Here is a 13,627-nt window from a genome sequence, read left to right on the forward strand (position 1 = left end):
TGGTCCACTTGGGTCTCAAGCCCATCTTTGACCCAGTCACTGTGGCCATGAGGGAATGGAATAGGCTGATTTGTCAAATCTGTATCATAAGGCCACTTCTGGACTTGAGGATAAGAGAGAGGACGAGTCAACCACCCAAACCACATGGACCAAGCTTAATCAAGGTATGATTCTCCAATGGAAAAGCAAGACATAAATTTGCAAGAAGGGGAATTATACTGGCCAGGTAAGATCAATAATGTCCACTAACTCCAGGACTTGTGTTTAGCTAATAAACATTTTTTTGGTAAGATCCTTATGTGCCAGGATCCATGTTAATGACTCTATCTGGATTACCCCATTTAAACTTCAAAACAATTATACAAGCTAGATACTTTATTATATGCATACTATAGATGAGGTAGCTCAGGTACATAGAAAATTAAGTCACTTCCCCATTCACAAGCCAGGGCATGAAAAATTCAAGAGTGGAAGCCAGGCAGTCAGATTCCAGAACACATGCTCTTAGCTCTTACCTAGGGAAACATCCCATGCAGGCTATGGCAAGCACATTTGGTTAGATCTCTTGGAACAACACGGGAGAGGTTTGGAGTGGATTAGAAGAAAGAGCCTAAGGCCAGTCAAGAAAAGCGTCCTGTCTGTTGATTTAAAGCCCCAAAGTCCTGATACAAATTACTGCAGTACCTGACAGAGTCCGGAGGCCCTGCAGTCAGCCAGCTTCTTGGGATAAGAATGAGAAGCAGCTTGATCTGTCTGGCTTCAGCTGTATCTCCAAAATACCAGCAGGGAAGTCTCAACACAACTGAGAGAGTATGCTCCAACAGTGGGCCCTATGAATTCAAAAAGCCCTCCATTAATAAACAACAACAAAAATTTAACCTCAAAGAATGGGAAAAAAAGGAGGGGGGGTATTTACAAACTACTTTTCTTACAGCAAAGAATTTCTTATTACAGTTACGCAAAAGGAACTTCAAAGATTCCAGAAATAATTTAGTTATGTCAATGCAGAGCATTACTTGGCAACTTTGAGTGCAAGTATATTTAAATATATTTGGCCATGTTTACTTGCACATTCCTAAATTAGACCTGAATAACTAGCTGATAGACACATAGTACAAACAGCTTGTTTGTAACAGGAAAACTGTTCAATCTATCTTCCTTTATAACTGAGCTTCCACAACCTTGATTTATTGGTGTAGTTCAGGAAATTTATTCCACATAGTGTTATAGGGAATCACTTTCATTTGTATGCTAACTGCTTTTGATTATTTTTTTTAGCATCGCCAGTGGCCTTGATGATTGATTTTCAATCTAGCTAAATGAGTTCGTATTATACATATTTCCCAGTAGGAAAGAGATTATCTTAGCAGATAGTACACTTCATGGCACAAAGAAAGTTCTAGCTCATTCCACTGACATTTGGAAGTTTTCAAGGGACATGCCACATGAGCAAGGCTTCTGGGCTTTTGAAGGAAAGATTATAGCAACAACCAAAAAAAGTAGTTAATTCTTTAATGAAATGACATAGATACAGTGAGGGTACACATAACAGTTAAACAGTTACTTAAGAATTTAGTCTCTGGGGTCAAGACTCTGGGGTTTGAATCTTAGCATCACCACTTACCAGTATGTGACTCTAGGCAAGTTACTGAACCTGTCTAGACCTTCGTTTCCACACCGCAAAATCAGAGCCACTAGCAATATCAACAATATTGAGTTGTTTGAGGATTAAATAAAATGATGCATGTGTGACACATATGGCATGGTTCTTGGCTCATAGAAAGCCCTCAGTAAATACTAGCTCTTGTTGCTGTTGTTGTTGTTGTTTTTAGAGTTGCAAAGGAAATAAACACAAAGATACCTCTCTGGCCACCAGATACCTAATAACTTAAGGGGAATGGAATACGAGATTGACCATTTCCACTTAGCCCACTGTGACTTCTCTGCACATAGGCTAGAATTTATTCTTTTGATTATCAACCCACATTTGTCACAATGTCCCAGTCAAAGAATGAAGTGGGATCATTATTCCGAGATGCTTTTAATTAATACAGCAGTAAATTTTCATTCATTTCAGAGTTTTCCTTCCTGACCCATATCTATCATATTTGATCATATATCATATCCTGACCATATAAACAAAGCCTTTGTCCTATACATTGCCTTTCTGTATCTTTCACCCCCAGCCCCCGCCATGCCACCAATTCTCCTCCAAAAGACTTGTAGCATTACTAGCTGTAACTTTGCAAAATCTGAGGATATGCTTCACATTATACTTGAGGCAGGTACCAGACAGCGCATTTCCCATCCTCGTCCCCCAGCCCTCCAGGGAAAATAGGACTGTATGATATGTAATGGACATACCTGTGGTTTCTGCACCCATCCATGTTCTTTTTTTTGATGACACTACTGGATTTGCTTTGGGGAAGTCCCTTTAGCCCACTGCACACAGTTACAGTGAGGTTGTCAGTTAAGGTACCTACTTCTCCTGGACAAAGAATGGACATATGACCTGTATTTGTTTCCTAAGGGTACCAAAACAAATTAAAACAAACTTCCTGGCTCAAAACAACAAAAACTTACTCTCTCACAGTTTAGGAGGACCCCAGTCCAAAATCAAGCTGCCATCAGGGCTGGTTATTTCTGGAGGCTCTGAGGGATAAACTGTCCCCTGTCTCCCTTCCAACCTACAGTGGATGTTGTCAATCCTTGGTATTCCTCAGCTTGTAGACACATCACTCCTATCTCACCTCCTTCTCCCTGTCTCTGGGCCTCCTTCTTTTCTGCCTCTCATTAGGACATTCTCATCAGATGCAGGACCCACCCTTATCAAGTATGGCCTCATTTCCACCCTTACCTTAGTTACATCTGTAAAAAGCCTTGTTCTAAATAAGGTCCCATGTTTTGAAGTTCTGGGTGGACATGAATTTTGAGGGGATGCTATTCGACCCATTCCATGACCCAAGACAGGCCAATCCAACTCTCTTTCCCTGGAAAACCAAAAGAACTAAAATTATTTGCAACACGTTTGTTTTACCAGCAGAATCCTGAAGAGACTGCCCACTAGTTCCTGTTACCTATGTCCCAGAAGCTTCTCTGGTCTCCTACGTTGCATGGCTGAGTTATTCAGGGTCTCCTTCATTCTGTGCATTACCCAATACCCTGGCAATAAATTCCCATGTAGCTTAACCAGGTGGAATCAGGTTCTGCTACGAGAAACCAAAGGAGTCTAAAGCAGAGACTACAATGTCTGAACCACCTCAGTCCTGAAATGTAGAAATAAGAATAATTGATGTCAAGGCCTGTTTTTTACACTTTCCACTAACTAAATAGTCCTTTGATCACAACTCTTCCACCCATCTAACTTAGAATATTTTATTTCTGGAGGCTTTACCTGCTTGTCACAGTGATTTTTCTAGAAGTCTTAGAAGTTTATGCAAATATGTAGGTGATAGTTCCCAGCATCCTTCCAAATCCTGAAAGTGCTGACAGACTGACTAAACTAAGAAGTTATCTTATAATCCTAGGGCAGACTAATTAAATCCTACACATTGACATTTTTGGCTAAAAAATGGTAACTACACTAATTAGCCCATTAGAAAATGTGCATATCTCATTGTGCCAAATGAGAGGGGATTCCTTATAATTGTTCCTATAGGATTGCACACAACTACTGGGGACATGAGCTAATTGCAGGAAACGTCATTACCTTCCAAGTCCCATCACCCACTTAACTACTGAGGAGGTTCCCACCCGAACAGTGAGGAGGAGTCAGAGCTGGATGGGTTTTCCTAGAATCGTGGCTCATCACCACCGCACTCCAAAGTTTTTAGGAACATAATAAGTCTTTGCAAGTGGAATGAACGTGGCCTCTGACTTTCTACCAGATCCCACACTGTCTCAGGACACCAGGAAGCCAATAATGCTAACAAACTAGTACAGAGTGAAAAATTAAAACATTGTAAACTTTTGAAGACACTGCAGAAGCTATAGCCCATGTTTATGAAGAACATTTGGAGCTTTCAGGAAATCATTTATTTAAGTAAAATCCCTAAAGATTTACTAAATGTCAGGCAGAGAAATTAAAATGTCAGTATACTGCAGCAAGGTCAAAACTGAATTAATAGCATGGAGGCAAATTACTCAATTGGATACAATTTAACCAATCTTTGTGGACACCCACCATGTGCCTGACACTTTAGTAGGCCCAGCAAGGGATCAAAACTAAGAAAGAAGAGGCTAAGGCCGCCAGAGAGTTTGCAATCCAGTAAGAAGAATGAGAGCAGAAGGCAAACCCCAGAAATACAAAGGGGAAAATGCTATAAGAAAGAAAGAAACAAAGTGCTGGAGGAAAAAGGATTACTTCAATTGCAAAGATCAAGAAAGGCTTTCCCAGAGGAAGTAAAAATAGGGGTGGTCCTTGACTGACAGATATGCAGAAAAGATTAACCAGATGGACAGTCAACCCAAGTAAAATCATAAAGATAGGAAAATCCATGGTATATTCAGAGGACAGAAATTAGCTTTTCTGAGATACAGGGCTTCCTAAAGAGGGAGACACGGCTGGAAAAATAGGTTTGCAGCTACCCCAAGGAGAGGCTTACAGGATAGGTACATGGTCTTTTTTATTCATGGAGGGCAATGAGAGTCATTGAAAGTTTTTGCAAGGGAGCATTCTGTTCAGCACTAGCTTAAGGAGGATTCATCTGGAGGCAATGTGAATGACAAACAGGAGCCAGAGATATCAATCTGTTGGGCATCTGACTCAGTTTTAAGCAGGAGAGTTTGGAAAGAAAGCAGGAAGGAGGGAAGGAGGACACATGTGCAAGAGACAGGACCATGTCCCAACCCAGAAAAGAAGTTCTCAACCCTGGCTGCATGGTAGACTCTCATGGGTAACTTTATTGAAATACTGAATGCCAGGGCCCACCCCAAACCAATAACATCAGAACCTCTGTGGTTGGGCCCAGGCATTGGGATGTTTGAAAAGTTCACCAGGTGATTCCAATACACAGATAGTACTGATCCTCGCTTATTCTTCAAGGTATAGTCCAGGGGCCAGCAGGCCCAGCATCACCTGAGAGCACGTTGGAAATACAAATTCTCAGACCACTCCTCTCAGAATATGCACATTAACAAGATGACCAGGAAATATGCCCATGAACATTTAAGTTAGAGAAGTACAAACAGATGCTTCTGGGACAGGCCCTGAGATGATTCAGGTCTAATCAGCACCCAGGTGAAGCCAACACAGGTCCACAAACCACACTTGAGAATGTGTTAGAAATGCCAACACTGCACATGGCCAGACCACTCACTGGGGCTTCTGCTGTTTTCCTGAGGTCCAGTTTCTTCCCTTTCACTCTGTGTTCTAGTGTCAGACCTCATCCCCATCTCTGCAACCCGTCACCATGTTCACAGGTGTCAAGAACAACTCCAGGAAAACAGTTTGGCTGTTCCTCAAGAAGCTACACATGAATTACTATATGACCCAGCAATTCCACTCCTAGGTATATACCCAAAAGAATTGAAAGCAGAGGTCACAAATCAAGCCTCAGTAAATTTAAGAAAATTGAAATCATATCAAGCATCTTTTCCGACCACAACACTATGAGATTAGAAATCAATTACGGGAAAAAAAAAACAACTGTAAAAAATACAAACACATGAAGGTTAAAAAATACGCTACTAAATAACCAAGAGACCACTGGAGAAATCAAAGAGGAAATCAAAAAATACCTAGAAACAAATGACAACAAAAACATGATGACGCAAAACCTATGGGATGCAGCAAAAGCAGTTCTAAGAGGGAAGTTTATAGCAATACAATCCTATCTCAAGAAACAAGAAAAATCTCAAATAAACGACCTAACCTTACACCTAAAGCAAATAGAGAAAGAAGAACAAACAAAACCCAAAGTTAGTAGAAGGAAAGAAATCATAAAAATCAGAGCAGAAATAAATGAAAAATAAATGAAGAAAACAATAACAAAGATCAATAAAACTAAAAGCTGGTTCTTTGAGAAGATAAACAAAACTGATAAATCTTTAGGCAGACTCATCAAGAAAAAAAGGGAGAAGTCTCAAATCAATAAAATTAGAAATGAAAAAGGAGAAGTTACAACTGACACCACAGAAATACAAAGGTTCATAAGAGACTACTACAAGCAACTATATGCCAATAAAATGGACAACCTGGAAGAAATGGACAATTCTTAGAAAAGTACAACCTTCCAAGACTGGACCAGGAAGAAACAGAATATATGAACAGACCAATCACAAGTAATGAAATTGAAACTTCATTAAATAAGTCTTCCAACAAACAGAAGTCCAGGACCAGATGGCTTCATAGGTGAATTCTATCAAATATTTAGAGAAGAGCTAACACCTATCCTTCTCAAGCTCTTCCAAAAAGCTGTAGAGGGTGGAACACCCAAATTCATTCTACAAGGCCACCAACACACTGATACCAAAGACATCATCAAAACAGAAAATTACAGGCCAATATCACTGATGAACATAGATGCAAAAATCTTCAACAAAACATGAGCAAACCAAATCAAACAACACATTAAAAGGATCACACACCATGATCAAGTGGGATTTGTCCCAGGGATGCAAGGATTCTTCAATATACGCAAATCATTCAATGTGATACACCATATTAACAAACAGAAGAATAAAAACCATATGATCATCTCAATAGATGCAGAAAAAGCTTTTGACAGAATTCAACACCAGTTTATGATAAGAACCCTCCAGAAAGTGGGCACAGAGGGAACCTACCTCAACATAATAAAGGCCATATATGACAAACTCACAGCAAACATTATTCTCAGTGGTGAAAAACTGAAAGCATTTCCACTAAGATCAGGAACAAGACAAGGTTGTCCACTCTCACCACTATTATTCAACATAGTTTTGGAAGGTTTAGCCACAGCAATTAGAGAAGAAAAAGAAATACAAAGAATCTAAATTGGAAAAGAAGTAAAACTGTCACTGTTTGCACATGACATGATACCATACATAGCAAATCCTAAACAGGGCACCAGAAAACTACTAGAGCTAATCAATGAATTTAGTAAAGTCGTAGAATAAAAAATTAATACACAGAAATCTCTTGCATTCCTGTACACTAACAACAAAAGATCAGAAAGAGAAATTAAGGGAAAAATCCCATTTACCACTGCAACAAAAAGAATAAAATACCTAGGAATAAACCTACCTAAGGAGACAAAAGACCTGTATGCAGAAAGCTATAAGATACTGATGAAAGAAATTAAAGATGATACAAACAGATGGAGAGATATAGCATGTTCTTGGATGGGAAGAATCAATATTGTGAAAATGACTATAGTGCCCAAAGCAATCTACAGATTCAATGCAATCCCTATCAAACTACCAATGGCATTTTTCACAGAACTAGAACAAAAAACTTTACAATTTGTATGGAAACAAAAAAGACCCCAAATAGCCAAAGCAATCTTGAGAAAGAAAAATGGAGCTGGAGGAATCAGGCTCCCTGACTTCAGACTATGCTACAGCAATCAAGATAGTATGGTACTGGCACAAAAACAGAAATATAAGATCAATGGAACAGGATAGAAAGCCCAGAGAGAAACCCACACACCTATGGTCACCTACTCTATGACAAAGGAGGCAAAAATATACAATGGAGAAGGGACAGACTCTTCAATAAGTGGTGCTGGGAAAACTGGACAGCTACATGTAAAAGAATAAAATTAGAACACTCCCTAACACCATACACAAAAATAAACTCAAAATGGATTAAAGACCTAAATGTAAGGCCAGACACTATAAAACTGTTAGAGGAGAACATAGGCAGGACACTCTTTGATATAAATCACAACAAGATCTTTTTTGACCCACCTCCTAGAGTAATGAAAATAAAAACAAAAATAAACAAATGGGACCTATTTAAGCTTAAAAGATTTTGCACAGCAAATGAACCCATAAACAAGACAAAAAGATAACCCTCAGAATGGGAGAAAATATTTGCAAACAAAGCAACTGCAGCAAAAAAAAAAGCAACTGCAAAGGATTAATCTCCAAAATATATAAGTAGCTCATGCAGCTCAGTATCAAAAAAACAAACAACCCAATCAAAAACCCAAACAAAAATGTCTGTTTAGAAGACCTAAACAGACATTTCTCCAAAGATGACATACAGACAGCCAACAAACACAGGAGGGAAAAAGTCCATTTCAAACAGAAAACTCTTAATACCCAGAACCCATGAGACCTAAAATGACCAAGATGAATAGAGTGAAAACATGAGTCCTCTCATGCACATTCTCTTCTTGAAACTGAGACGGTCCAGCTTGATGTTTGGTACAATGACAAATTGTTCTAGGCAGATTTTCCAAAGTAATCCAAAGTCCCTGAGTCCCTCTACACAAATTGTCTACTGTGGTGACTTAATTTCATGTTTTTAGTTTTAAGGAGAAGAGATTTGGATGAATGTTCTAATGTAGTAATTAGCAATTACATTAATATTGTTGATTTCCCATTATGTTGTCCCATTATTCTAATTATGTTTCTCTTTAAACAATTTTTCAGACTGCAATCTCCTACTTAGATGAGCCTAATACCCTGAATAACCTCCCCTCGCCACTGTCCACCCAAGTTGGTAATGAGTCCTGTGCTATTTAACCTCACATCACACAATTTTTTAAAAATCATTCCAAAGAGCCCTGAGTCAATGTACTCTCTGTGTAATTACCTCCAGGACCCAGAACCAACATTGCAGTAATCAAAGCAGGTGGTCATTTGGAAGGGCTCTCTACACAAATAGCTCCTTGACATCTCACTGATATGCCTGAAATCCTACTCTTGAAGAGCCCTTTTGGGAGATCTTTGGGGGGTTTCAGTCTTCAATCATTTCTGAAGAGAGCAAGCTGTATCAAGCAAAAATCTGGAGAGAATACCATTTAACAAGAGCCTATAAGACACACCAAATACTCTCAAATGAGAGCTAACACTCTATGTTTCATGCACCATTCTAAGTGCCTTACATATATTAACTCATTTAATTTCCTCCAAAACTTCTGTAAGGCAGGTGATATTATGATCCCCATTTTACAGATGAGGAAACTGAAGCTGACACAGCTAGGATTCAAACCCAAGCAGGCTGGCTCCAGGATCTGTGCTCTTAACCTCTGCTGTTCTGCTCTCTGATGTATTTCTTTTTCAGTCATCTCATGAAGCTGGCATTTTATATCTTCTTGGACAGGTGAAGCTAATGATCACAGAGGTTAAATAACTTAGCCAAAGGCACACAGCTAGTAAGTGCCCAGATTAATGTAAACCCAGGTATTTCTGACTCCAGAGACTTGCTCCTTCCCCTCTGCTGCCTACCCAAGAAGAATATATCACAATATCCAATCATGATGAGCATTTATGAGCAAGACCTAAACAACCAGGAAATAAAAAATAATATATAGTCTATATGGTTTACTAACTAAGGGAAAGAGTGACAGATAGGTATGGCGGAGCCTACTAGCTAATCAACAAACCTATTTCCTCTTCCTCTTGGGCACACAGTGCATTTTCCAACATCCTTTGTAGCCAAGCGTAACCAAGTGCCTGAGTTTTAGTCAGTGAGTTTTGGCCAAAATATTGCAGCAAAATCCTCCAACTTTCTTTCCTCATAGCCTGACTAAATGGAGAGGCTCCAAGAACCTAGAGCAGGGAGGAGCCACAAGAGTGGAGGAGCCTGGGTTCCTGATTGACCATGTGGAAGGCTGACCAACCAGGAACAGGCCCAAAGGATTATGGCAATAAGAAGTAAGCTTGGGGATTTCCCTGGTGGCCTAGTGGTAAGGATTCTGGGCTTTCACTGCCGTGTCCTGGGTTCAAGCCCAGGTCAGGGAACTGAGATCCTGCAAGCCGTGAAGCATGACCAAAAAAAAAAAAAGTAAGCTTGTACTGTGCTGAGTCACAGAGATTTCAAATTTATCTCTTATAGCAACTACTGTTACATTAACTATTGATAATATAGGATAAAAGTTGAATGTTGTCATCAAAAACTTAAAATATATGTCATTGATTAACAGTTGGATTTTGAATAGAAGAGAAATAAACAACTAACTCAGGTTGGAAAGCTGGAGATCATGCGATATGTATCCACAAAACATTTGGTAAAATTGTCCCTGCAGTAACTTGGAAAGGAGCTCACATGCCTACTGGCTTTCACTCCAAATGAAATGGGCTGCCATTTGGATGTTTTGAGTAGCAGGATGACATGGTCTGATGTTATTAAATGGATCACCGCTGGCTGCTTTGTTGAGACTAGGCTGGGGGTCAAGGGTAGAAGATGGACAACCAGTTAGGAGGCTACTTCCACTGACCACAAAGAGTGAATTCATAGGTTGAAGACTCTCCTCCTGCATCCCGATGATGCTTGGTTCTCCTAAAGACTGTTTCTGAGCCACCAGGCCAGATGAAGTTACTACCATTGGTTCTGAGAACACTATTATTTCTGATCAATGACATTTCAAAAACAAATTGAATGTGGATAAATGACTTGCATCTGAGCATTCAGTTTTTTCTTTGTTAACATATTCTTTCAGATGGTCTTGATTTTCTTTCTTATGATCTTATTTATATTAAAAAGAAATGGATGTTCAATTAAATAATTGGACACGGATGTCCAGTTTATTTAAAGAATCCTTAAATACCTAATTTTGTTGCTTGTAGAATCATGACTTCTCTAAAATTTGGGTGTATGAAAATAGAAGTAATATTTAGGGGTCTGCCAACTGCAACAGGGCTGAGAGATTTATACTTGGCCTTCCTGAGATAGACATATACAGTTCACTGAAACTCCCCAGGGCATAAGCATAAAGCTCATAAAGCCAGGTAGTAGGAAACACCACCTTCAATGCTTCAGTTTAACATCTCTCTGTCCTACCCTCAAGTAAGTCTAGAACATATGTTCCTCCATGGACATACTGCATCTGTTTTCCAGTTACAAAGGCCTGCATTATTTATTGTATCTCTGCCTACGGTGTGATCACATTCTAGTAAAATCCTAAGAGATTCACAGGGCCGGGAATAGTGTTCTTGGAAAACTATGAAGAAGTAGGAATTCTAGCACGTGGTGTTTATCCTTCACTTATACCCAAATTCCAATTTAGCCAGTAATTAGAGAGCAATCACAGCACCCCACGCACTGGATTTGCTTAATTGCCTAAGTGTGAGAGGTAGGCTTGTGTGTCCACCACTTGTTTCTGATCCATGTCATTACTGAAATTTACATCTTAGAAGTTCAGGCTTTTGTAGTTTGCTTTGGGGTTGTTTGAACATTTTTAAAAACTAGAGTGGACAGCCCGGGAGTCACAGTTTTCCTCAAATGGAGGAAGGAAGGACTCTCTTCCAAGTCAGTATTCAGATACTGCATGTTCTCATCAATGATGAAATGATCCCTTGAAGGTGCTGAGAAGGAAAAGGCGAAATGCGATACCCACTTTTTTCCTGTTTGCTGACCATCATTCAAAGGTAGAGTTAGCCGTTACTGAAATAAACTGTGGAGACAATATCAAAATAAGCCTATTACACTAGGACCCAACCATTACAGCCAAGGAAATAACACAATAAATCCTTTGAAATGAAGAAATATAGCAAGAGGCACTTGAAAATTGAGAGGTGTTTTGTCACTAAATTGCAGCATTAATAGTGCTTTGATGCTCCTTGCTAAATTGTATAGTTCTGACACTCAAAACGAATATTAGGAAAATCATACTTATTTTATACAACTCGTTAGCAGAAAGAAAGAAAATAAGATGATGTTTTAAAATCATAAATCTCCTTTATAACTAACTGTGAATCTGATGATATTGGAAGGGGAAAGCAAATTGAAAGGAAAAGGATGATTCTAAACTGCATTATAATCTTGGATGTAAATGAACTATTATCTCATCAGTAGAGGATTAAGTCCTATTTGGAATATGATGCTGAATGCTGGCAATATTCCTTCTCTGATAATGATAGGAAACTAGGAATCACGGAAGAAGTTATTTCTTTTTTCATTATCAGCGGGACACTGGTGTCATTTCTATATACCTGTGATCTTTTTTAACCGATTTTTCTTCCCTACATATATACCCATCTATCCCAACTAATGAAATATCACTTAAATTTACGCTACTTGATAAAAATGACAAATTCAAAGAATCAGAAGGAAACTGGATGTTCACAGCACAGTGCTCCATAGGCAAGGTTTAACTGATCGCCGGCACCATTTTCAGACTCTCATTAATGCTTGCCTGGTATTCTAGATGTCTGTTTACCCAGTCTCGTTTTAATTTGTTAAAGGAAGTTAAAGTCATGACTCAGCTATAATGTGGCAGCATTTGAGTATTAAACAAAAATGCAAATCTAGCAGTATACATCCCTAATGAGACGTAGCAAGCTCATTTTTCTTCATATTTCTAATTCAGTTTCTTTGGTTTGGGGCAGAATTTCTGTGGCACATGGTTATGTTTAAACTTTATTACTAAGCTACTCCCACATTATTAGCCAACTTGAAGGCCTAATTCTGAAATCTGTTGGCTTAGAGACATGCGTAAACACTTGGGAAAATATTTTTTTTTCACGCAGCCACTGCACTGAAAGCGGGGAAACGTCTGAGCTGTTCTAAAACTCTGTCCTGTCTGTGCACAAAAGTGACAGCTATGTTTCAGAGTTCCCAGTGTCTTTAGACATATACAATGAGTCTTTCTCATCCGTCTTAATTTTTCATTCTAAATAATGCATGATTCTGTCATTAACCAGCAGACAGAAGACCCCCTGAGGGGTACCCTAGTTGTCTTAATTTGGATCTTGGGTGAAGGGAGTATTGGGGAGGTGATCTCAGGAAACACCATGAGCAAGAAGGGGAAGCTAGGAAGACTGTGAAAGGTGGGTTAATGAGGGATTACTCTGTGGGCAACCCAGACTCTATCCTATGGGGAACTCTCTGAGCAGTTGTGTAGAAAAGACCTGAAAATTGCTGAAGGGCAAGGAAACAGGGTATTAATCTGTCCGTTTCTAAACCTCAGTGGTTAAGGGTTGCTCCTGAGGCATGAACCCCTTAGCACTTCTGGCCTGCCCAGTGTCCTAACCAAACACATTTCAGCAGCCGGAGAACACCCGAGGACACAGCACTGCAGGAAGCCACCAGCAGGTCAAGTAACTTCCGTGCTGGTGCCTCCAAGAGAGCCAAGGGAGCATGGGCTCCCTGCAGCACTGTGAGGCAGAATGCTGACAGGCTCGGCTTGAATCTGTAGGGAAGCAGAACTTACCACCCTAAAACGCGTCTCTTTAGCATGCAAATTATTTTAGCTGAAAACGATCAAGGCCCAAATGACTCAGGAAGAAACTCTGACCTTCCCCAAAACTGCCAAAAAAAATTTAGATACAGGGCCTGAAACTTCACATAAAACACTGACCAGCTAAAACTGGTTTTGCCTCCTTAAATAGGTTGTTGATTAACCAAACCTAGAGTTATTTTACAAAGACAGCACTGCACATGTGCAAGATGGGAACCCATGTCTCCCAGATAAAGCCGGAATCAAGAATCTCCAGTATACAGAACTCAAAGAATAGAAATGTTGCCACCTGGGCC

General features: G+C 39.5%; 1 long non-coding RNA gene across 3 annotated transcripts in view; it reads right to left on the bottom strand.

Moving 5' to 3' along the window:
• LOC137202994 (uncharacterized) overlaps positions 1 to 13,627 on the bottom strand; it is a 615,935-nt gene that overhangs the window by 330,923 nt on the left and 271,385 nt on the right. For all 3 annotated transcript variants that reach the window (XR_010932836.1, XR_010932835.1, XR_010932834.1), the window contains exon 4: positions 685 to 830. This is a non-coding gene — a long non-coding RNA (uncharacterized lncRNA). The remainder of the gene's footprint in view (positions 1 to 684; positions 831 to 13,627) is intronic.

The sequence above is a fragment of the Pseudorca crassidens genome, chromosome 11, assembly GCF_039906515.1.
Source record: "Pseudorca crassidens isolate mPseCra1 chromosome 11, mPseCra1.hap1, whole genome shotgun sequence".
NCBI classification, from domain to species: Eukaryota; Metazoa; Chordata; class Mammalia; order Artiodactyla; family Delphinidae; genus Pseudorca; species Pseudorca crassidens.